The 27,301-nt window shown below is 33.1% G+C and overlaps 1 protein-coding gene across 3 annotated transcripts in view; it reads left to right on the top strand.

Annotated features, from left to right (window-relative positions):
* The window catches only part of LOC126740008 (acetylcholinesterase-like), a 105,050-nt gene that overhangs the window by 44,795 nt on the left and 32,954 nt on the right, over positions 1 to 27,301 (top strand). For all 3 annotated transcript variants that reach the window (XM_050445861.1, XM_050445859.1, XM_050445860.1), the window contains exon 2: positions 16,049 to 16,114. The gene's annotated coding sequence lies outside the window, so the exon portion shown is untranslated. The remainder of the gene's footprint in view (positions 1 to 16,048; positions 16,115 to 27,301) is intronic.

Raw genomic sequence — 27,301 nt, 5'->3', positions numbered from 1 at the left:
TGAATGACTTGAGGAATCGGATAATTGTCAATTGCAATATCATAAGGGATACTCCAGGTATTTTTGAGCGTGTCAGACACTCAATGACAAATCGTTTGCAGTCGTGTATTTTATCAGAAGGTGGGCATTTTGCTCATTTACTTTAAGGTCGAAATTGTTTATCGAATTAATTGGTTTTTATTTCATGTTGTCGTCCATGGATAATTTTTAGAATGAGTTAAAGATACTTAAATTTTTTTTTTCGAAAAAGAAGCCAGATATGAAGATAATATAAGATACGAAAAAGTTGTATTCTTAGTTGCTTGAATACAAGAATAAATAAAAAGCTGCAAAACAATTATTGGCTGCAAAACAATAATTATTTTTTTCTCAACAATAAGCATGTGGTGCCCACTGACACGCCACTGGACCTAATAATTTCAATCTAGTTACAGCTAAATAAGCGTCTTATAACTTCAAATAACTGCACCAAATTTCAACCAAATCGGTTTAAGGATAGTTATAGTATTTTTAAAATACCGTTATTTTTTTGAACCTTCATCGCCCTGTATCTCAGAAAAAAAGCAACTCCCGACATACGTTCATAGAAACTTTTTTTCATAAAACGACCGAACGATTCACCCTGTATAGTTTCGTACCGTAGTTAGGAAACACCCTGTATAGAGCTAGGGGCATGAATTAGAACACTCACATGGGGTGCGAATTAACACTCGATACACAAAAATGCAAGCTAAATTATTCCACAAATATTACACACGTGCACACCAAACACAATGATCTAAGTCCTCTGAAAAATGTATTTACTCTGTATTTATTTCGTACTATTCATTTAGATTTAAAAGCCGCGCCAATATTTATACTTGAACTGGCTAACTTTCTGTGTCGCGAGGTGTGACTACCGCTCGTTCCTTTCTTGTCGCATTTTGAGTCTATGCGACAAACAAGATAATTCCCGAATGCGGGAAGACAGCTGGTATATTCACGGCTGTTAAAATCGTTACAATAAGATAAAATCAGTAAGATACTTTTAAAGTGGTTTAATGTAAATGCAAAAATTGTAATAGCTGGAGGAATTGTGTATATAGTGTAATATTTAAATGGGATAAAATTCCATTATTATTTTGCAGTGTATGTTACTCAATTTTATAAAATTGCACTTAAAAGGCGTTATGCGCGGCCTAGTTTAGGAAGTGGTTTAAATAAGTCTTCATACCGTTTAAATAATGAAATATTTACGCAGGCTTGTCTAATCGATTCAAAGTCCAGAATTTCAAAAAATAATGAAACTATTATTATCAAACAATGCTATCTAGGGCGGAAATTTGAAAAATATCAGTTTTTTTGTGTCTGAACACCGCTATACTAGTATGATATTCAGACGGATATATTTTGCGGCAGTACTTGGTGCTCAAATTATGCAATGAATAAAATTAGACATATTATGGACCCTATGCTTCAATCTGCTGCTATAAGGACTCTAAATCCCTTAATAAATATGTACATCCCCAGACATATAAAAAAATATACAAGAAATGAGGCCGCCAGACATTTTAGCCTAAACAAAACTAAATAACAATTGATTAGGAAAATCTTAAGCGCGATAAAGCAAGGTATTCACGACACGCGAGGATTTGCGATGGGATCGCGCGTTTGTACCCCTAATTTATGCCCATTAGGGCAGTAGGTCTCAAAGGTCATGCACGCAAGGTGGAAGGAGAATAATAATTGTCATTTTCGAGCCGCTCCGCGCAACCTTCGGGCCGAAGAAATGCAATCAATGATTTATTATTTAGGTATTTAAATGTGTTTATTCCTTTTAGAAAAAAAAATCCGGACATATACTATTTATATAATTAGTATAAAATGCAAACAAGGCATTAGTACGTGACAATACCAATATATATAAAATATTTCGAATTTTTATGGCCATTTTATACTAAGAAACAAAAAAAATTATACGACGATTGTTATGCAAAAACTTTTTAATATACCAATTTTCATCAAGGGTATTAGGCAGTGTTGTCATACTTGATAAACTTCCATATGGCTTAGGAAAAACCGGCTGTTATTTGCATAAATCAATGGTAAATTCTATTTTTCACATGGAATTACGTGAAGTAAATTCTCTATTATTGGTATAACTAATATAAAAATACTGAATTAATTATGTAAATACTAGCTTCCTTTCGGAGAGAGTGGGACTCCTTCGTACCTTATTAAGGTAAGGCCCACCCACTAGGACCCTCATCTTACTAATGGAAACAAGACTAGGATCACCTGTATCTTCTTAGGATGCTGATTCTTCTTATATTTTTAAACCTGAAATTATATAATAAAGTATATCGCTCTTTGGCCAGAGATGAACTATACAGTCAAATAATGTACATACCGAAAATTTTTAATACACTTTAGTACACTAAAGTACGGTAAAAGGTAATCGGTTTTAATCAGAAATGCTGTACAAAAAAATTAGTAATCACTGTAAGAAAATGTTCCAAGGTATAATATTTTAAGGTTAAAGTAAAGTTATTAAAGGTATAAAAGAAAAGAATTATGTAATGAAAATATAATAAAATAGAATGATGAATTGTGATCACTAAAGATAACCAGCGGACACCATTAAACTGCAAGAATAGTGGTAACTCTCAAGAGGAAGTAAGGTGATCCACATTCCAAAAAAAGTTAGAAGCTTCCGAAATCATCTAGAGAAAACTCTAGGAGGAGAAAACTCTTCATATAACGACTATATGTAAAAAAAATATATTGAAATAAAAAAAGCATGAAGATCTTCATGCTTTTTTATCCTCAATCAAGACGGCAGAGCACAAACTACAAAAAACTAAACGACACACATGGCACGTTTTAGGGTAATTAAAAAAATAAATACAAAATACTACCAGTCATATTTTTCAGCTGGAGATATCAATACATTCTGATGAAGCTTTTTGAAATTTAAATTAACAAAATTAGCTTTTACATGAGCTCCAAAATGTGCTCCTTTTTTAAAAACGTAACACTGCGATGCGCCATGTGCTTTCTCTCCGACCCTATGTGAAATAGAACGGGAAAGGGAGGAAGGTCAAGTACCAGAAAATATTGTCACTCGAACGTTGCCATCGATTGATTCATTCGTACAAATCGGAAGATTGATCAATGGATAGAAGACATATTTTTTACAAAATTTTGACAAAAATGGCAACTGGAACTCTGACAAGACCTTTAAATTTACCACACGGGCGAGATGCGTTAAAAAATTGTTGTTGTGAAATTCATACACCCAAAAACAACCGGCCTAAGGCACAAATCATAAAGTGAAATGACCATAATATATAATTTATATTAGTAGCGGAAAAGTAAAAGTGCTACAAACATTTTTCTCTCATTTTCATTTCGCTTTTCTTCTCTTTGCACAATTTCTTATAGAGTAGCATTATCAGCTTTTTCAGAAATTCTGCATGTAATTTAATTCCTCTTCATATACAAGATCATTGAATTTTAAATACTGTTTCTACTTCTAGCCTTATTTCGTATTTTGTTTTTTCATTAACAATTCTATTTCAAAGATCTTCAAGGGAGTCAGGCAAAATTTAAAGGGGTAAAATCGGGAGATCTAGCAGACCATTATATGGTACCTCTCCGACCAATCCATCATACAGGAAATACGTCTTTCAAAAAATTACGAATGGCAGCAGCATAATGTGGTGGTGCCCTAACTTGTTGAAGCATCAGTTCATTTTTTAGAAGGTTATCTCGCGAAATACACATTGTACAGTAAATTTCTCTTACGATTTAACCTATCACTAAAGTACTCACAAAATTGTACACAACGATCAAAATAATCTTCATTTAGCTCATGTACTAGTTTGTTTTTGTAGGCATGATATTTGTGTAATTTTAAAATTCTGGGAACGGTACTTTTAGATACTGCAAGATCTTTTTCTTTTCACACTAATAATCCAACCAAATCCTATCCTTTTTTTATTTATAGACGCTAAAATGCATTTACGCATCCAATGACGATTTTTTCTCCGTCAACAATTATTTAATTAAATTTATTCACCATTTAGGTGGCCTCATCGACCAAAAACCGTCTCTCTGTTTACTCTAGGCAAGCAGTTTCGGAAGCACGAATAAGGCATATGTCGTTCCTGATGCGCCATTTTTGCTCTATTTTGCAGCTTGTGAGTGAATCCTTTTTTTTTCTTCTTCTTTCTGTTGCATGATTTTTCTTATATACCAATGAATATCTATCTAATTTTTTTCCGACATGATCTTCGTTGGTATCAGGTTTTCTGCATTTAACGTTTCATCCAAATCAATCTCTGTATTTTGGCGTCCCAGGACACCCAGCGATCAATAAATGCATGTGTTATCTTCGCTTTTTTCTTAATTTTATGAATTGTGTTCCCGATAATGCTTACGTGATAAAATAATCCGTAGTCCGATGCTTAATCTTACCCATGGAGCAATTTGTGAAATCAAACGTTTGGTCCTTTGTGCTGTTAGCTCCTAGTGGTTTCTTCCCTAATTCCTCTCCAGCTCTTTCCTTGATTATCTCTTCGATCGGTGGGGTTCCCGTAATCACTTGCATTGCTTCCGAGTGACTCATGCTGTCTCGTCCAATTTTAAATTTTATTTATTACATAGTTTGTTTGGTCTACAAACTCCGTTCTTTTGCTGGCGCTAACAATAAGAGCGAGGCCATCGGCATAATTGACAGTTTTTGTTTCTTAATCAGGGAATTCCACAGCATTGGCCTAACAACACATTCCTGTGGGATTCCAGCTCATTCTATTTTCACCTTGCCATTGAATTTAATATATCTTTTTGAAAAATAGTCTTACATGACAATAATTGAGTAACAGGGAAAGTGTCTTTGCCTTGATTCGCAGATGATACAATTCCAAGGTGTGCTTTTAAAGGCATTTTTCACATCTAGTGTCATTTCTTCGCCCCACCTGTCACCATTTACTCCATCTCTTACCAGTCTAGTTGCATTACCATATTTCAGTACTTTGTCCTGCAACCCAACCTAATTAAGTCCAGGCCAGGCGTTTGGGCGCAGCATCTTCAGTCACTTGCATTATTTGATACACAAATAACAGCTATTTGTTTATTTAATAAACTGTGGTCCCAAAGAGAAAAAGCGTTTAATTCTTAACAAAGATTTATTCAAATGCCTTGAGAGTTTTAGGAGATACGGCCAGTATAACGATGAAATAACAATGGGTGGGAATAAATAACTAGGTCGCTGGAAACCAAGCAAGTTCTCGATTTGGTTCCATATTTGGTTCAATCCAGTTTCTGTAGAATTTTTTACAGGTTCTTGCTTAGATAGTTTTCACGACATGAAGCACTTGAACATTGTAGTTGTTGAACTTGTTAACCTTCACAGTGTTTTTATTTGAAAAATTCTTTTATATAATAACCCTGAAAATGCTACTAATCTGTGATTGAAATATAGATTACTATAAAACACCTCTTGAGTATTTCTACCCCATTAAGTTTAATATACAGTACCATGTTCATAACATTCTGCTTGAAGTAAACATCTCCCAAATAGATCTACGCCCACGGGCCTGGAATTCTAAATATATCGATTCAAATCGTTTATTATTCAGCGTTATGAGTTATTTTCGTGTCGGGTTTTAGAGTCAGTAGAGAGAAAGGCACCGACTGGGGGCGCCCTTGCTGTTCAATTTTTAAGCGGCCGGCTAAAATACACAATTGGTCCTGAATTATACAAGAGGTCGCACCCCTGGAGCTCCCTTGACAAAAAAGTGAGGAAAAAACGCGATGGACTTAAAAGACATCTAATCGGTTCAAATTCAAAGTGAGATTGTACCAAGGAAAAACAATTTTTGAATGAGAATTCTGGCATAACTTAAGTGGTTACGATTATCATATTATTAAAAAATTAGTTTTGCAAAGTTTAATAATCTCACAAAAAAGTTTATTTTGTGTTGTATAGTAGTTAGTCTTCTTCTTTCAGGTGGCGTTAGAATTACTGTGATACCATGTCATTTAATAGATTGGTTTTTATATTAACAAACAAAAGGTATGTGAAAATGTTAAAGTATATATATGACTTTTTTTAACCGTTTTGCATATACACACATAATAATAATACTCGTAAAATCTTAGCATGTTTGCTTTACAAGGCCCAAGTCTCTATTTACTTTACAGATTACATTATTAAAATGAAGCTATGAAAATGAGAGAAATGAAGCTATTAGAGTCTAAATAAATGCCGAGGTCTTACCCAATTCAATTTACTTTCATGTAATGTGATTAATGGAGTTATAAGTATCATGAATATTCATTTATCTACCAAAATCGGCGTATCTTCCGTATGGAAATCAGTGACACTGGGAAATACTTTACTGATGTTATTCTGCAAAATAGCAACATCATCCAGAGATGAGATTTGTGTATAGAATTTTAGGTGTTTGGCAAAAAGGAACAAATCAAATTACAGCTGTGGTCCAAAATAAAACCACCTAAAGAGACCTTAAATAGTTTAGACAAGCAACTTCCTATTTTTCAGTTGTTGCTCAGGATTAGTTAGATATGATTTAATCTTCAATAACAAAGGAAAATGTATACATACATAATTGCGTGAGTTTCACTTCCTTTTTCAAATGAACTAAAAATATAATTTGAAGAATGCGTTGCTGATTTACAATAACCTCTTGATAAACTCTTTATTAAAAATCTTTCAATAGAGTGCTTAAAAACTAGAAAATTCCTTCCTGTTACCAGATTTAAAAGTTGGGCAAATATTTAATAATTTACGATTATTTAGAGAACGCTTAAGTTTTAATATGAGAATGGCAGCATTTTTTTACCAGTCTGTTGGGAATCAGGTCAGGTGCACCTTTTGTTGCCATGTAAAAGAAGATTTTATTTCAGTAAGGTATGAAACACATCATTCAATCTGCTAGAATAATTATTATTATTAATATCCTTAACAGACCGCACATTATAAACAGAGGAAAATGAGTAGCAAACAATTTATCGATAGAGAGGACAGAGTCAGCTTTAAAGGAGTAAGGAATATCACGTTTGGAATAGAGATATTTCCGTTATTAGTAAAGTTATTGTAACTAAACTCTGATAATGGCTATTTTTGTGCCATAACATCCGTAAACTCAGTTCAATTTATTGGAGTTTCTTTTTATTACCGGATGTCTTACATTATTTGATAAAATTTTTAACATACTATTAGGTTTTCCACAGAAAATTTTTTTATAATTTATTATATTTACAAATGTCAAAAACAGGCTAAAAACGAACAGTTTTAAACCTCTGGCAGTGTTTATTTTTACCAATGAAATTCCAAAATTTGGCAAATAAAAAAGGCACTTTAAGCGTAATTCAAAAAATTAACTGGACTGCATATGGTCTCGATTATCCAGATTAAAATCTGCAAAAATCACACGCGTGTCATAAATAAATATCGCATGACCAATCGTATGCTATTAATAAATGAGATTTCAGCGACGCGTTTACCATTTATCGATAAAACACGCGATCTGACCGGCCACTATATGTACATATGTATATGCCACACGTTTACATTGGACTAGCCCCTATAGTCAGTCGTTTTACGTCTCTACTTTGTAGATTTTTTATCATATGGTTATTTAATTCAATTTTTACCGTAAATAGGCATATTATAGGATTTTTTATGTCAATTATTAGGTTTGGGCTTATGTATTTAAAGTAGTTGTACTATGTCAAAAGTAAAAAAAAATATTTGTAAATAATTTAAAACAAAATACAAGAAGCAATATTCTAACAGGTGACAATAAATATGCTAAAATGCTTATTAGAAACTATTACTATTCAGTTCAATGACTTCAAATGGCGCTTAATGATGCATTTAGAAAAAGAAAAAAAAATGTCTTTGGCAATCTTATCTAGATAGGCTAAATAAAGAAATACATTTAAACTAATTTTAATACCTTTAATTTGCATGAATTTCTAATAACGCTAAAATAAACGCTGAAGGTAATGTCATTATTCCAAAGAAAGGAAAAATATTGCGACATGACTTACTGATCCCAAGTGTATCCTTTTGCCTATCCTTTTTTTGTGTATAAAAAAATTCCGAGTGCACTGAGAATTCAAGAAAATGACCACCCCAGGGAGTAAATTATATTTGCTGCTACATTTAATGTTTCCATCAAAACGCATATTGCAAATATTCTAGAGGAGAGATTTTTAAGAGAGCATCGATATGCGGGATTCAGCTTAATTTAGAATCAATATTAATTATTCCCAAAACATAAGCACTATTAACAATTATTGTAAAGTGCTGAGTTGTTCCAGCACACAGTATACCATATAAGACCCGGTCATTGATGAATAAAATTGTACTATTCGAATCAAATTAAAATTTTCCGTGAAAGGGAGAAACATTAAACGCATTTTACAAAAAAATATATATAAATTTATATTAATTAATACTTATAATTCTCTGTGGCGGCTATACTTATAATTATTAGGTGATTATGTCAATAATTACAGACACAAAAAATATCCTAAGAAATAAAAAATTACCTTAAATGAGTATTTTTATAGAGATAATTAATTGTCACATTTTTGATACTTAAATGAAGACGGTACACTGTAAAGAACTATTGCTCTCCCCCTGAGATTCTGAGATTCAGCAACAAAAAAATTAAAACTACTCGCAATGATGAGTATAAATTATATTTTCTTAAAATTTTTTAAAAAATTATTGTGTTTTTTATAATTTAATTTTTTTTTAGAAAATAAAGCTAATGGAGACAGTCAAGAAGACAATCATCATTAGCCGTTATTTATCTACTGCAGAATGTGCCTCTTTCAAATTTTTCAAATCGTTCCAGTTTTGTGCTCCCTTTATCCAATTTCTACAAACTATGGCTAGAAAATCATGTTGTAGTTTTGGAAAAATTTATTCGAAGTCCTACTTTTTCAAGTAGTTGTTTCGAGCATTTTCTCGAGTTTCTCTGACAATTAGAGAATGATAACAACATCATCAGCAAATCGCAAATGATTGAGTGTTTTACCGTCCATCCCAATACTGTTTTCTTCCCAATCCAGCGTCTTGAAGAAATCTTCTAGAGTTTGGGGAAGAAAGTATCTCCCTGTCTTACTTCTTTTTCCATTGTTTAACCTCGTTATTATTTCGTCTAATTTGACAGTCATTGTAGCTGTGTTGTATATGAATGATATTATTCCCGAATATCTATAATCTATTCTAGCACTATGTAAGCCTTCTAGAATAGCATGTAATTCTATAGAGTCGAAACCATTTTTATAATCTACGAACGCTTTTTATATAGGGTGCTTCGGTGCTTCTAGGTATTCGGTGATTTTCGCTATGAGAGTGCGGATCGCCTAGAGATGGCAACCGTGCTATATCCTCTTTTGAAACCTACCTGCTTTGGAGATTTATAGAAATCGAACTTGTTTGTTAGGCGGTCTGTGAGCACTTTAGTGAATAAATTGTAGAAGTGGGATAAGAGATTAATAAAGCGATAATTTCAAGAAGATCTTTCCATTTTTGTGAATAAAGGTGATTATTGCGTTTTGCCATAGCTGTGGTATTTTCTATTCGTTGCCGGGAAAAACTACGTCAGTGAGCTGCGTAGGAGAATGGATCTCATTCATAATCAAATGCGTATTTCTATTCAAGATGCTGGCGATCGGATGAAGAACGCATATACAATAACGGTGACTTGGTTTGGCTCTATGACCCTAAGAGACGGAAGGGTTTATCACCGAAACTTCAAACATCTTGAGATAGTTTCATACATAGTTCTGGAAGCTTTCAACGATATTTTTTACAGAATACTTACATCGATATTGAACGTATTAAAGATTTCTTTTATTTTTTTCAGTAGAGATTCTCCACCATATTTAAGCATTTCTGTTTTCAGTCTGTCCTCTCCAGGCGATTTTAATTTGGCACAAGGCCTTTCTTATTGCCTCGATAGCTACTTCGGGAATTTTCGTCTGAACAGATGATAGTGATCAGAAGCCTAGAGGGTTGACTGATTGCAATTTTTTTTTTATAGTGTTGTATAGAATTTCTCAAAAATTGTCAGCATTGATTCTGTTGTTGATACAAGGTTTCCTTTTGAATCTGTGAGTAAATAAATTTTATTTCTGTCTCTGGCTATATATTATTCTTTCATAGTATTTACATTCTTTTATTAGTAGTAGTAATAGTAGTAGTAGTAAGGGTGCCAGAGCTCTGACATAAAAAGTTCTTTTTTGCCAATCCCAGAATCATCCACCCTTTCCCCTCCATTCTCAACGCACAGTTTTCTCTGAGTCGGCCTGTCTTTTTGATAAAGGCTTGAAAATTGTTCCGGTCCAGATCTTTGTCCTAGTGTCGTTGCTTCAAAAATGTTCCCTATCAGGCGACTCCATCTATCGCAAATTCCTAATAGTTGGTATGAAGTTTCCTCCACTGAACCGCAATTTGGACAGAGCAGGCTTTGTCTTATACCAAGAAGATGTAGATGCCTGTTTAGGCTGTTATGTCCAGTTAGAATTTCCACAAAGTTTTTGATACCCTGTGGGCTCTTTGTTAGTAGTTACCTTACTTTAGAGCTGTCATGATCTGGTATCATCTTCTTGGCCTGTATACTCGGCCTGGAAGCCGTTAAGCTCCTAGATTTGGTTCGTTGATGATTTTTCTCTCTTGTCGGAATTTCTATCCGAAAGTCAAAATCGTGATATGGTCTTGTCCTAAGTGAACATTGCAGCATTCTCATGGTCTCACATTTAATCCAGAGTAGGAGTTAGACCAGTAGCTCAAGGAGAATATTTAGAGATGCCACAGGTGTTGTTCTCATGGCTCCAGTAATTTTCAAACAGAGCAGTCTTTGCAGTCTAGTCAGTTTTTGAGCATTGGTGACCTTCACCCCATCTTGGACCTATTGTGCGTCGTAAATACCACATTCCTTTATTATATTTGTGTTATGAGTCCTCGTTTCTTTAGGAATGACCGTATTAATTGTTTTATTCGAAGACAAAATATTAAAAAGAGAATATAAAAAAATATGTAGCATAAATGAATAAGGAACTATTATCGGTTTTTTCAATTTCTTCCTTTATTCAATCCAAATCCAAAACAGATTAAAATACAATCGCTTGTATAGTTGATCTGTTTGACAAAAATTACATATACAACTATGAAAGCGATAAATCTTTGCTACTTAGCAATATTGCATATGTTTATGTATCACAATAAAATAATGTTTGTCAACTGTAGTTTTCTGTAGTTTTAAAAGTTTTCCATTTTTTGTATCAAGCTTGTTGAGATTTTAAACAATAAATTCGATTTTTTTTGCTTAATTTACAACATTTAATGATATATACATTTTGGTAGAAGTCTGTGATAAAAAAATGACATGTGACTCACCTTTAGTCATGATTTAGACAAAAATTAGTGTATGACTTTAATAAAATTGAGTTCTTCATCTGTACTTGGCGTAATTACATAAGAATTATAATATCTTAATTTTTTTCAGAAACGGTCCATTTAATTTTTATTAAATTTATCCGGTACTTTACGGATGCACTATATATATATAGTGTATATATATATATATATATATATATATATATATATATATATATATATATATATATGAATATAGAGAGAGAGAAGAGATGATGTCCTTAGTTTTCTTAGTAGATACACAGATTGTCCTGCATACTGGAAAAAATCGAAATCATTGGTGCATGCGCATTATACCAATCCTAATAAATATGTACCAAATTCCAAGAGTAAATTCTTTACAGAGCGCGACACTGGTGGTCGTCGCGTGATCCCCTTTGTATGTTCGACCGTTCGATCCCGCGGAAGAGCTTCCGGTAAACCGGAAGACAAACGATCGTCCTGGAAGACGGGCCAGACACGCACGCCCTCTTTTATCGTAAATTTCCACACGTAGAAATAAGGTTAATAATATGCGCGACGACTGATTTCAATCTCGCGCCCCACTCGATGTGTTGTTTTCGGTTAACGAAATTAATCGGCGCCCCCATTTTCTTTCTTTTTCTTTTTTTCGGTCCTTATCCAGCACTAGACTAGGCATATTTAGGCACTAGTTTCAATCCGGAACATCGGTATTACAATAAATACCCACGCTTATCTGTGTACAGTTATTTTTTTCAAGGGTCGCATACTTCTTGCCTTGGATAAAGGCCATTTATATTATTTCGGGACAAAACATAGTGGCTCTGACAAGTAAGTAATTAATAAAGGAAAAGTTATCCTAGTAGATAATTTAAACAAACATGAGTGCATAAATTTATCTATCTAAAGCTACATCTACCAAACGATTCACCCTCCTTTATTATTGTTGCTACCAGGTGAAATTAAACTTTTTTAGGGTCAATTTGGCACGATTTTTTTAGGTAAATAGCTCAGTAAAGATATTCAAATAAATTGCGTTGTTAGTATATAAGTAATTTGGAATTGTCAATGATATTCTCAATAATTTATCTACGATGATACATAACGTTTTTCTCGTTCGATAGGTTTCAATTAAAAGAATCGAAAATCCTCAATTAATTTATTTTCGCACGTTTGCTACGAAAACACGATTTCTCATGACTACTATAAACTTTTACTGTATTTATTTACAACTATTTAAATCTCGCGCTCCAATACTCCAAACTTTACTTAACTGAACTGAAAACTGAGTACTATTGGCGATGCGGCTTATATACTCGGTAGATCGATTTTCCGGAAGATTCTCGCTTAATCTTCGAGATGTCGTACAGTGTACCACTTGTGTCATTCCCGAATGACGGAGAATCAACTGATTTCTCGATGTTTACAATATCGTGATACTGTCTTGTCTTGCTGCACTTCACAGGTCATGTCATACCTACCAACTTTTTCGGCCATTATAATGATGAGCCATCGAATGTCTAATCCGATTCTCATTGGATACGCCACAACTAGTGGTTTCCATAAGGAGCTAGTCACTTGAAGTAAATGACTCGAGCTTTCTTTCTTTTCGAATTCTCGGCGGCTTTTGTATTGTGTAAAAAACATTATTGATGGCTTCCAGAAGTTTGTATTGCCCACTCCAAGATGTTTGAAGTTTTTGGAGATAAGCCCATTCGCCTCATAGAGCCAAATCAAGTCACCGTTGTTGTACCTCTGGTCTTCGGCGTTGATATCATATGCGTCCTTCATCTGACCGCTGGCATCTTGAATGGAAATGCGCATTTGATTATGATTGAGATCCATTCTCCTACGCAACTCACTCACACGTAGCACTCTCCCACGCATCTCACGTAGTCCTCCCCGGCAACATTGGTTCCTGGCGGACAACCAAACTACAGATCGCTTAGGAGACGGAGACCTTTGCTCATCACTATTCGAGCCAGAGCCTGTGCTTTCATAAATAGCCGATCGATAATTCAGCAGAAACAAATGAGTTAATCTGTCCCAGTCTCTTTAGTGGCTAGAGACTACTTTGGCCAAATACCAATTAATGGTTCTATTCATTCGTTCCTCCATGCCATCTGACTGCGGGTGTTCAGTTCACAGCAGTTCTCGTTTTCTTTATTTCAAGCGTCTTATAGATGTTCTGAAATAAGTTGGATTCAAAGTTTCGTCCTTGGTCTGCATGTAGTTCCAAAGGTACACCAAATCGGCATTATTCTTTTATGAAGACGTCGGCGATAGTAAAGGCTTCCTGGTTTCGTAGAGGGAATGCCTCAACCCATTTGCTGGAGTAGTCTATTACGACCACGATGTACTTATGCTCTGCTTCTGATTGAGGAAACGAACCAGCAACGTCAATAGCAATCCTTTCAAAGGGACTTCCCATATTATACTGATGCAATAAATCCTTCTGATTTCTCTGCGGCACATTACTTGCCGCATATACATACAACGTATTTCCTACACCAGTCTTGCATATTTATATCCTTGCTATTGACCCAGTAAAATCTTTCCCTCACTTTTCCCTCTCTTTATTACTCCTCGATGCCCTCCTGACATACCGGCATGGATTTCCTCTAGCAATTCCGAAATCCGACATTTAGGCACAACGGATTGTCTTCTTTCCTCTTTGCCATCGTGGTCAACTATTTTCCGCCGCAAGTTCTATATTCTAAATTAGAGAGTTCCATTGTGCTTATATGACTTGATATTCCGAAAATACTTGGCAACTTCTTTCTCAACTGGCTTCTTTCTTTCCTTTATCCAAGTTAGGACTGACTTGCTTTCGGAATCTTTCTCTTGATCTCTTATAAGATCTTTTCTGCATGATGGTCATTGTCAAAGTTAGACTCTTGTTACCTCTCTATCCATCTTGTCATTTGACCCTCGGATTTTTAAACTAAAGACCCAGTTTAAGGCAGCAGTTTGCAGCAAAAACTTCCTTCCATAGAGGTACTTGTAGAAGTGCTCCATCACTTTTACAACAGCTAGAAACTTTCGGCGAGATCGCAACAGTTGCGCTCTGGCGAGAACAACGTCTAACCAAAATAGACAATGATTTTTTCTTCTTGGCCTATCCTGGATTTGGGATACTGGAGCTCCTATGCCCACATTGCTAGCATCGGTATCCAGTACAAATTTTCCTTCAGGAAAGGTACTCTTGTCAGAGCCTCTTTTAGATTTTCGAAGGCTTCTTGAGATTTTTCGGACCATTGGAATTTTCGTTCTGCTTCTCTGAGCCTGGTCAATAATGTGGTGATGTTGGCAATCCGTCTAAATAGTAAGTGCATAATCCCAAGAAGATGCGTAGCTTATGCTTGTCTTTGGGAAGTGGCCGATTTATTGGCACAAATGTCAGTAAAACGGTCAAAATGTTTTATCAGTAACTTTATTTTTATCTAGATAAGTACGAGTATGTTTCTAAAACCTCTAAGAGAAAGCCCGTATCCGCCGTAGTTCACTCATCAAACAACAAAACTAATTAAACAAAAACATAGTTCATGAAGATAATATAAACGTTTTGCCAAAGAGCAGAACTTAAATAACTTTCGTAGCCTACAAACATCAATAAAAGCAAGTATTGACCATCCATACAAAAATGTACTATTCTGGCTTTGAGGAAGATGTCTCAGCAGATCTGAACAATTTTTGGAGGTTGATTCAAATTTCATAAATAATTCAGTGCCTCTATACAAAAGTGGTTCCCTTCTATCCGACCCTCAAATACTAGCAGACTCTTTCGGTAAATTTTTGTATAAGTCGAATACAAACGCAACCCAAAAAAAGATATAGGAAATCAATTATATCCATTCTAACATTAGTAACATCACATCTTTAAGAGACAAAGTAATAAGCACTTCAAATCTATTAAGCCCGAAATTATAGTTGGATCCGATAAGAAACCTGGTTTTCTTATATCGGATTGTTTATATGCTTTTTATAAACTCCTGAAGATATTGCTTAATTTTGCCTTCAAAACAAAACTGTTTTTTTTCCACTCTATTATTGAAGTTTCTCTGTTGAGTAATGTAAATAAGTGAATAAATAAATAAATAAATAAATAAATAAATAAATAAATAAATAAATAAATAAATAAATAAATAAATAAATAAATAAATAAATAAATATTATCAGATTCTAAGCACCCTCTGGTCTAAAAACTATATATGCTTAGGTGCCATCTTGTTATCTGGATCCGAACCTTAATAGCTTCCTTCACGTTTCCACGCGTATAAATTGGAAACGTTCCAGATTTAATTTGGTAAATATGCTGCCAGTAGCAGAGGCACGTGTACCAGTCAGTTTCCAAGTGCCCCATCCCCGATTTTATTATTGATATCCGCAGCCATTTGATACGGCTGCATCGGGTCGTGCATTTGTCAGATGAACCATAAATTTTACGATGTCATCGGCTGTCAATTGAAATTCGGGCTTTACGTTCTTGCGAGATGTTTTAAGACCTCGAGACTGTACTTAAATTAATAAATTATACTGTATTAGTAAATTATAGTTTGATGAATTGCACAAATATCGAGAAGTAGGGTTTCTACTTTGTAATCGTTTATTTATTTGTTTCAGGTTGTAAGCCGATGCTGTGAAGACCTAAGATGACTTCATTTGTTGAAACTTGTTGACAATCATTACGTAAGTATAATTGATAAATTTTATATCAGATGTAATGATCAGTTAATAACCCATCTACCAACACAATAAAAGGATTCAAGAAAGTCCATCATTGCAGTACGCATTTCTTGATTATCACAAATATTTTGGATCAGTAGGATAAAAAACGCTTTACTTTGCTAGTTTTTTTTGTCTTTTGACACTCAAGTCATACAGTGTTATTACCTATTTTACGTTATGAACCAAATAACGCTGCAGGCCTTAGGCAGCGTTATCTGAATATCTTAGGAATAGAAGTGGACCAGTTGCCTAAAATGCAAAATTATCTTCTTTTCAATCCATTATGACCAGTGTTTCTCAGAGTTCCATACTTGGTTCACTTTTTATTAGCTCTTATCTATCTAAGCTTCTTAAAGACTTCTTATCTTATAAGCATCTTTCATACGCCGAGGATACACAAATATCTATGTATTTTTCTCAACGCGAAATTAATACAGCCTATGATAGCCCTAATTCTTTACGAATTTTCGAATAAATTATAACTCCCTTAATTACTTCCAAAAATCATTAGCAATACTTTGTGGTGAATCTAAGGAGAAAGTGCGTTTTGGGGCGTAATAACACGATTGAATCAAAATTACCGAAATATGAGAGTTTGTTTCCATTAATTCGTCTAAAAAGTCCGACTCTGCAAAAGGAGGCATCGTTTGTTCACAAACATATGGAAACAAACGATTGCAATTTGTAAAGAAAAAACACGCCGAATGAACAAATTATTTGGGTATTTTGATGCACGAGGGTAATTTCTTTTAATTATTTCCTATTTAATTGAGAATTCGAATCAGATAAATTTAGATATTTTATTTAACAGAAAATAATAACAGAATAAATTTAGAATTATTAGAAACTACAAAAATTGTAATGAAAAGTACAATTATTGTAAGAAACAATATTGTGCTTTGAAGTCGTAGACCTGGCGATTGATGCAGTCAACGAGGGAGAGCTTATTTCGGTTGAGCACTCTTTTAAAATCGACAGTTAGTCATTATCCCGCATTTTTCAATCAAAAGTGTATGGTGATTCTCATCCATCTTAATGTAATGCGCTAGTGACATGGCGGTATTTGAGTATCCAGCTATGAATCATCAATTTAATTTTGTTTATTAATGATGCCTGTTGTTAGAGCTGGTTGAAAATCATATAGTATTATCTGTTTTATTTATTCATCAACAATTTAGGTAACATTCTATATAGTTTTAACAGTATAATCTTTATTATAGTCCTCACCCTTTTGCTTCAAATTGAATTCTCAGTCTTTTAAAATATCTGCCAGTTTTAGAACATCCAACCAGTTTTCTTCAATAACGGGGGAATAGGCCAAGTTGCACTGGATCGACATATCTGATAACGCCAAAATTTGCTTTGATGGTATGTTATAATTATTCAAAAAATCCAGGGTCAATTTACGTTTTTATTCACGGCATTATAGAAGAATGCCTCTTTCAAGTATGTCATTCTTCCAAGATTTTATGGACGTTTCTTGTCCCAGTCTTTGACTTTTTTTGGATTAGAAAAATTTGATTTTGAAGATCTTAGAGCCATTTTATACCTCCTCCAAGCATTTTAACTAATTCGAACTTTATTTCAGACTTTTGGACTAGTTTTCAATCTTATTCTAGGCATTTGAAGTCGTTTTCAGTTATTTAAACTCATTCTTCCAGGTTCTTTTACAAACCTAGGCCCTAGACTTGACTGTACATGTTTTTCACGATTTTTAAGATATTTCTTACAACTTCCAGGAATTTCAAATAATTTCTAATATCCTTCAGACTTTTGAAAGAATTTCCATTTTTTTCCCAGACATGGATTCCTTTCAGGGATCCAAAGTTATTTTTCTTGCAGGATTTTTGAAACATTTTTTATCGCAGGCTTTTGACTTAATTTTTGTGACTTAAAATATTTTAAAGAATATTTCATATTTTCCAGGATTTTAAGTCTGTTTTCTACATCTTCTAGAAATAAAAAATAATCTCTTTTATGTTCCAAATTCGTGGAACAATTTTTAATTATATTCCAGGCATTTGAAGTTACTTCCAGGCATGTAAATTTATTTTTTCTTTAAGGATGTTAAAAACTTATTAACCTCAAGCCTTTGAGTTGATTTTTTTATTTCTTCGAGGAATATCAAATGATTTTCCTCATTTCCCAAGATTTTGGAGCTATTTTCTACATTTTTCAGGTATTTGAAATAATTCCTAATTTATTCCAAGATTTTGGAGTAATTCTTGATTTTATTCCAGGCATTTGAAGTTTCTTTCATAAGTAGACATTTAAAGTCATTTTTTTGCAGGATTTCAGGCAATTTTGTTTGCTTTTGAATTATCTTTATAAAATTTTCATATTTTGGGGTCATTTCTTACATATTATTCTAAACGTATAGAAAAGTATTTAGTTTCATTTAAGATATTTAAAGCGATTTTAAGTTGCTACCACGATATCAAAGACGTTTAAATTTATCTCTGGCATTTGACGTATTTTTGTATTTTTTTAAACTTTCCAGGTGTTAAATGCTATTCCTCTACACATAACTTTACGCATTAGTGTATAAAGTAACCCAATTGCTCACCGCATCAAAAAAATAAACTTTAGAGTGAACTTTAAGTCCACGGTAACAGAGAAAATCCCTTCTTGAGCCTCTTTCAGGCTCATTATGCAATTTTTAGGTACTTATATCAACAGTTTAACCCTAAAACACACAAAATTATAATCTTACTCTTTTCAATTTATAAATATGTAGTCGCAAATCAACATTTCCTTTATCACATATTGTAGTTTATTGTACCCATAATTTTTTGAGTCCTAAATCTCGTAAAACTACCCCAAAGCGACTCCGCGTTTATTGTCACCACGTTCCCGTTGGTTCGTTCATTGCAAAAAGACGTAAATCACATAGTAACCTGAAAACTTTCGTTGACATTGACTTTTTGATCTGTTGTCACTCAATAATGTTAATTGGAATATGAAATTTTTCTGACGTTTGGAAATAATTAAAAGTCACTATAACATAGGTTTCAAAAAATATTTTTTTTTAAATAATTAATTCATTGAACTGGTCTATTGCGAGTCGTTCATTTTTAGTAATTGTTGTACATAGCTCTAAAATTAGAATACATCAGAGTTTACGATGTATTCTCGGACGATGCGCCATAAATCAAAAACATGCAAAAATCAGCACTGGTATCCAAGTGCTGCTTTTTGCATCAATTTATAGATATTTTAATTTGCGGAGTTGCTTAATATTGTTAATCAAATAGTCAGAATTACTCCTGCAATGGATATATCACTTAACACAGAATAGTCTGCGCTTATGAATCAGCTCTATAGCATACTTGTAATAAGGTACCTTATCTGTTGGGCAAAAAAATTTAATTTTCCTGGTAGCTCTTAATAGAGTAATATTAGATCGAGGCGCTCTTTACATTCTCTTGGGCGTAAATCTGACGATCTTTCGTAATATGCTGTATGGACTTAGATGTATCACATTACCATAGCCACTAAAATTCCCTTTCAGGGTTTCAAGGAAAAGCTTTCCTAAGGTCAACCACTAATTCCACGCTGCTGTGTCGACATACTCCTATCAAATCTAATTGGTATGCCTCCTTTGTAGTTTCTCAATCCAACTTTCTACCTTATCATGCTCGGTACTGTAATTGATTTGGATCTGGAGCTCCCGAGTGTGGTGTTAAGTCGTCCACATATTGATCAATGTATTTCGTTAAACTTAGAAATTTGTTAAAAGTTTAAAATTTTTTTAGCAGAGAGAACCCATATATCATATAGGATGGTTACAATTAAAAAAAAAATTAAAACTAAATCTCTCATATAAAGCCCTGCGAAATAAGTCAAGTTGCTGGCCTAACAAATGCAAGCATAAATGCAAACCCCTAGGATAGCTTATATAACAATGCGCAACTAATATCATCAGGGACAAATAATGCCACCACAGATAAGGCCTAAATGGCCGTAAGTATGCGGGTAATGACGCCTTTGTGCCCTCGGATTAACCGGTTCAATCGTACGTCACAGGAGATAATTTCATCCCGAATGAATATAGTGCGGTTAAAATAGGCCTCATTGCCCGAACGAAAACTGATAGTGGCCGTACCTCAATTAATTTTCAATCATAAGCTTTGATTAGGTTGCCCGCGCAATTACCGGGACGATTTCCAAAACCTGGATTAAAAGTATTCATAAAATATACATGTTGATCCCTCTGAGCCCATGTAAGCACAAGTTAAACGCGTTTAGCGTAAGGCTGTTGCGAGACCATTATTCGGTATGCTATTAAAAGCTTAAGGCCTCCGCCCCGTCATTATTAGAGGCTGAGTTTAAAGCGAGAATGCCGGAGGCGTCTTCTTAATTGGCGACGCTTTCGTCTTTTAATAAATAAACACACGCCGCGACGCCTAACTTGAGATATTATGCAGCAACGGGTTTTACTCAAAGGACGTCGAGCCTAGACTAATTTAATCATTTTTATTTGTTTGACAAACTGAGGGGCCCACAGTCTTCAAATCTTAATTTTAAATTATTTAAGAGTCGAAGATTTTCCAGCGTCAGTCTAAGCCGTCTGCGAGATTCCCTTACATACATTTATAATTAAAAATATTTTGTGATATTTATAATGGATAATTACTCATTTTTGCTTAACTTCATATTCAAGTTTAAATTAAAAATGGTTTTATTTGTCACGATATATATAACAATATTAAATCACAAAATATTTATTTTTAATATGTTTGCTGACAAAAAGGACTGCCTCTCGATTATACAAACCATTACTTCATGTTAGGACTATGCATAGCATGAATAAGAAAGCCCTTGAAAACTTTAAAAAAAATGCACCAATCTCAAACTCAGTATGTCAAATACAGGGCAGTACCGATCAAACAGATGGACACAAAAAGAAAGCGAAACGAGAACTAACACAACCCTACCCGATAATACGAAATGTCGGTCAGCCCTGACAAACTACATATTACCAAAATAGTTAATTTTATACTTGTTACTCCATCCGTTAGTTTCCTTAAAAAAAAAACTAGAGGAGAAAAAGAATAGAATATGTAAACATTTAAATTGGAGATAAAAATAAAAAATTACATTGACAAACATTTATTATGTACAAATCCTTATTATTATTTAATACACTGTTTAAAAAGTAACTTTGTATTTATTTGCTTAAACGTTCTTAAGTTCGTTCTGTTGGAATATTTCAAATTAGCCTCCGAGGCCGGTTGGTCAATTATTCTTTATTATACGATATATAAAGTTATAAATATACAGTTTTCTTCCTATTATTTATATTTAATAAATTATGATCATTAAGATACGGTGTTATATGATTTCTATGATTCCTGATATCATATACTAATCGAAAATCTCATACAGGAATTTTGTACTTTTTGTATTTTTTTTTAATATATGCGGAGAGAGAGCTATCGCACACTATATCACCGTAATCAAAAAAACACAAAATGACACATAGAAAATATTGCTGTTTCGAAGATAAATTATATTTGTACTTAAATATTTTTTTTAATCTTAAATAAGCAATTTTTATTTTATTTCTTCTTATATGGCACTCAAATGAAAAAGAGCTATCAAATGTTATTCCTAAATTTGTTGCTTCAGGTACAACTGCTATTAGAAGATTATTTAAAGAAACTTGAATGCTATTTTTAAGACTTCGCAGTAAATTTACATTGGATCACATAATAAGAATTTTAGACTTTAATTCAGTTCAGACTTTAACTACGTTAGTCGCATTAGTTAAACTGTCTTTAAGGGTCGCCTGGGTGAGATTTGTCAACCACCTTATATATAGGACCTACCTTTACCAAAAAAATATATTAATAAGAAATCAGGTAATATATTAATAAAAAAAAGGTTGAACTATTGCAGGACTCCAACGACTTAAAAAACTAATTATACCTCAAAATAAACTTAACATAATTTATTATAATATCCAAAGTCTCCGAAATAAGTTTGATGAATTCCAAGCCAGCATAAAAAGCATATCAAGCGATATCATTGTTCTTGTAGAAACATGGTTATATCCAAATGAAACACATTTTTATAATATCGATGGATATCAGGCAGTTCATTCCTGCAGGGACTCTAGGGGCGGGGGCGCGAGCATTTACATTAAGAATACAGTGCATTTTAACAAAATAGACTGCAGTGATCAAACAGAACCCTATAACTGGGTGTGTATAGAACTAGATAAACTTAAACTGAGCAATCTATAGACCTCCATGGTATTCACCAAATGAGTTCCTAGATAAGCTGGAATCTGTGATAAGTAAATATAGGTCTAATCATATTATTTTAGGTGACTTTAATATTAATCTTTTAGATCAAGACTCTATAATTACTAAAGACTATAAAAATATGGTTGCATTAAATAATTTTTGTTTTGTCAATGAGATTAGTCCTGCCAGCGCCACTCGAGTCTCACAAAGTAGAACAATAATAGATCATGTGATTTGTACTACTAACAAAAAAAATGAATGTGATATTAGTGTAGAAGATACTTCTTTATCTGATCATAGAAAAATTTGTTTAGAAATAAGCGCAAATATAAGGAAATTCAAGCCTGGAATATTTGTTCAACGTCCCGTACAAAAATTTAAACAAAAACTCCAAGATAAGCTAATAGAAGAAAATATAGATTCATTTCAAAATTTAATTAACGTAATTAGCAATTGTAAAATAAAATCAAAAATTAATAAAAAAATTAAATGTCGACAAAACAATGATTGGATAACACCAGACTTATTAATTTTAATTAAAGAAAAAGAATTGGCGTATAAGAAATATAAAAAAGCTCCAGAAAATAATAACTTCAAATTAAATTTTACAAGGTTAAAAAATTCACTAAATAATAAAATAAAAGCATAAAAAAATGCGTACTTTAAAAACAAATGGGCCCAAGCAGCACAAAATACAAGAAAACAGTGGGATACAATAAATCTGTTTTTAAATAATAATTCTACTAAAAGCTATATAAACCAAATCGAAATTAATGGTCTATTAGAAAATGATGATAAAAAAATTGCAGACAGTTTGAACAAATATTTTACGGAGGTAGGTGCGACCATAATCGAGGACATGCGGACTGATACAAAAAATATATTAAAACAAGATTTTAAGCAGATTAAATGTGATAATAGCATATTTTTTGAGCCGACAGACAGTAATGAAATAAGCAACATAATATTAAGCCTAAAACGAAATGCGGCTCCGGGCCATGATAAAATTACAATACTTGATCTAACTAATATAAAAGAGTACATATTAAATATACTAGTCATACTTATAAATAATGCATTCAGCATAGGCGAATTTCCTCCTGACCTCAAAATATCTAAAGTATGTCCAATTCATAAATCTGGTCCTAAAACCCAATTAAATAACTACAGGCCTATATCTATAACAAGTGTCTTTTCAAAAATTATCGAAACAGTGATTAAGAGGCGGATGATGTCATTTATAGAAAAATATATCTCATACGATTTATACCAATATGGGTTTCTTAAAAACAGCAGCACTTTAAGTGCTACTATAGATCTCCTTAACTATGTGTCAGCTAATTTAGATCAAGGCAAAATTGTCATAGCAGTTTTTGTCGATTTAAGAAAGGCATTTGACGTAGTTAATCATGACATATTATTAAACAAGCTGGAAGAAATGGGTTTTCGGGGATCTGCACTGTCCTTGATTGGGTCATACTTACTTAATAGAAGACAATATGTACATGTAAATAATAAAGAAAGTAATATCTTAACATTTAACTGTGGTGTCCCTCAGGGGTCAGTGTTGGGACCATTACTGTACTCACTGTATGTTCTGAGTTTACGGGTAGCAGGGTTAGACGCCCAATATTATACATTTGCTGACGATACTGTATTATTGTATTCGGATAATGATTGTGATAGATTGGTTAATAGGGTAAATGATGATCTAACTAAATATAGTCAATGGTTACTACAAAATAATCTTAAAATAAATTTGGACAAAACCAAATATATCCTATTTAAACAGAAAAATAAGACAATAAATCAAGTTAGAATATGTCTAAATGGTGCGACTTTAGAAAATGTAAATAATATAAAATATTTGGGACTTACACTGGATGAGAATCTTAATTGGAACGCTCATATTGACTACTTAAAAAGTAAGATAATTCCCTTTACAGGAGCATTTTATAAATTTAAGCACTTCTTAAGTAACGCAGCTAAATATAAAATATATAATGCTTACTTTCTTTCAAACTTGCGGTACCTAATTCCAGTGTGGGGAACCTGTTGTAAGTACAATTTTCAAAGAGTTGAAATTTTGCAGAGTAAAGTACTCAAGATTTTATTTAATCTTGATTATTTTATGCATGCGGGGGACATATTTGAAATATTGAAAATCCACTCAATTAGTCACATACTTAAAATAGAACAAGCAAAATTAATATTTAAAATAATTAATAAACTACAAAAATCAAATTACACTATTGTTTATTCTAGTGAAATACATGCACATAATCTAAGAAACAACAATATTCGACTAAGTAGTGCTAGAACAAACATTGCCCTTAGAAACCCAATCAACGCAGCGACACAAACCTATAATGATCTGTCTTATGAAATAAAACAAGAAGTTTCTTATTATAAATTTATTAGAATGGTTAAGCAATCCTTACACTATTAACAAAGTTACTAATATGTAATTCTATGGCTACATTGTTACAATAACATATTTCTTTTAAATGTAACTTCGGTACCAATGCTAATATAAGCATTGCTTAGAAGTTTATTCATATATTGGACTTGTGTGTTTATTAAGTTTATGAAATAGGCAATATTATAAATATGTATTAAGAAAAAAAATGTAAAAAAAAATCAATTTTGTAACCAGATAATTGCTTTAATATATGAAGTGTTTTCAAAAAATATAACAAATACTAACTTATATTTATATTATTTTATTAAAGCAAAACTCAAAACACACAACAAAAATTAAGTCTTCAAGTTTTAATCGTGTTTTTAGTGCGACTTAATCATATAGCTCTAAGATGGTCATTACACTTTGCACACCATTTTCTTGTTGTCTAATCTCGAGCCCTTTCACCATCTACACAGCGCCTTCTAGATCCTGTTCGTTCTTCTTAGGATACAGTTGATGTTGAAGGTTCTTCTTCTCCTAACAGTAAGTAAGCTCTGCAGCGAAGTTCTCGTGGAATTTGTGGTACGCGTGCTCTTCGTTTTATCTGGGGTTTCAAAAATTCCCATACTGCATTTTGAATAGAGGTTGCTCGGTTCATCCTGCCATCTATGTTGGTACTTATTTTATAAACACATAGTGCATTTATTGCGGAAATATTTTATAAGTTGTAGAATATGACCATAGGCCAGCGTCTTGTATTTCTTGCAACAGTATTTTTGGACAAAGTTGATCAACTAAGTCAACACCAATCTTCGTATGGCTGTAAAAAGTGATCATCTCGGGTTTCTGCTGCTCTCTTGTTTCTTCATCAATGCAAGAAATGTCATGCATCGTAGAAATTCCCAATACAACTTTAATTTTTTTGGGACAGTACGAAACCAGGGTGCAATTGTCTTGAAAGCCAAAAATTGAAGTATTTCTTTCTCGTTCTTACCAAAGAGATTGGTAAGACTTTCTTAGGTCTCTTGTTTTTGCGAATGGTTCCCACGTAAGTAAGTTTTTTGTCGTTAACCAATGGGCTACTAGTAAACCAATTGTCTCCTGTTATATTTTGATTAGAATACTGAATTGGTTCTATCATTCTCATGACAATATCCTTTGCATTAGTACTTTGCTGATGTGGACCTGGTAGTTAAACGCCGACATAAGTTTTAAGTTTGACTGGTTTTATGGTGTTTTAGCGTCCACTAAGTTAAATATTTGTATCCCATAATTACTAGGGTTATTGGGTATGTACTGCGAAAATGATCCACGATCTCTAAATGCAAGTAACTGCTTATCTATTGTGAGGTATTCGCTCAGAGAATAATGTTTTTTAAAATTGTTGACAAATAGTTCAAACACTTCTCTAATTGCTCCTATTTTATCAACTTCTCTACGAGCACTCCGGTAATTTATGTTGTCGAACCACAAAAAAATACCTCAAAAAAAAAAAAGAAAACGTTGCTCAATTATTTTTAAGTAGTATGATTCAAATTAATTTCCTTTTGACAAAGAATTATTTTTACGAGAACATCTCAAGGTCTCTATGAGATATAGATGCCCAATAAATGCTCTTATTTTTATTTCGTCAGTTTCCCTTGCGTCTCGATCTCTTCAGAACTTTTCGCATACATGTGCAATGTAAATATTGGTGCAAGTAGTAGTTACTGAGATAATTTCTTTCGTTTACAAAAAGTTCTAAAGTTTCCACTTATTTTTTAGCATTTTGCATCACCTCTAGGAACAGGCAAATGTGTAATTATGTTATACGCTCGTGTTCTTACATTTATTGGTGGGCGCATCTTCATCCACTTAGATATACCGTCTTTACCAATATAAAAGTTAAATATAACACCGTTGGCGCTATTGAATTCCTGATCACCATCAGAAGGAGCTAAATCACTTTCAGAAATACTCTGCTTTGACTCTGACTGGTGGTTATTCTCTAAAACAATGTCTTACTTGCTTTGATCACTCAGATCTTTATTTTCGGGCAAATTTTTTTGTTCTGACATTATAAAATTAACTTTAATTAGTCTATTACACCAACAAAATGACTATACTAAAATAAAAACGTATAAAGAGAAAGTTATTTTCAATTCCCTTGCAAATTACAAATTGTCAGGTTTTATTTATCGAAACTGTTGGCATTTTGAAAATATTAATACTTTAAAACTACTTTTTTTCTCTTCTCTTCTTTTCTCTTGCTCAAAAATAGAATATGGATCTCTAATTTGGTATCCGACTTATAGATGATATCGGGCGCATTCAGCGCAAGTTTATGAAGTATCTCTGGTTTAGAGAGGAAGGTGTCTTTCCAGCCAGAGGTTTGGATAGTCAATTATACTTAAATAAATGTAATATTATACCCTTAGCAAAGAGAAGAGAAATTCTTTCCATAAAATTCTTATATAACCTTATTCATAAGAAGATTGACTGTCCCACCCTTTT

This window comes from Anthonomus grandis, chromosome 8 (genome assembly GCF_022605725.1).
Source record: "Anthonomus grandis grandis chromosome 8, icAntGran1.3, whole genome shotgun sequence".
Taxonomy (NCBI): Eukaryota; Metazoa; Arthropoda; class Insecta; order Coleoptera; family Curculionidae; genus Anthonomus; species Anthonomus grandis.
The sequence above is the reverse complement of the archived record's forward strand: the minus strand, read 5'-3'. Positions and strand labels throughout refer to the sequence as shown.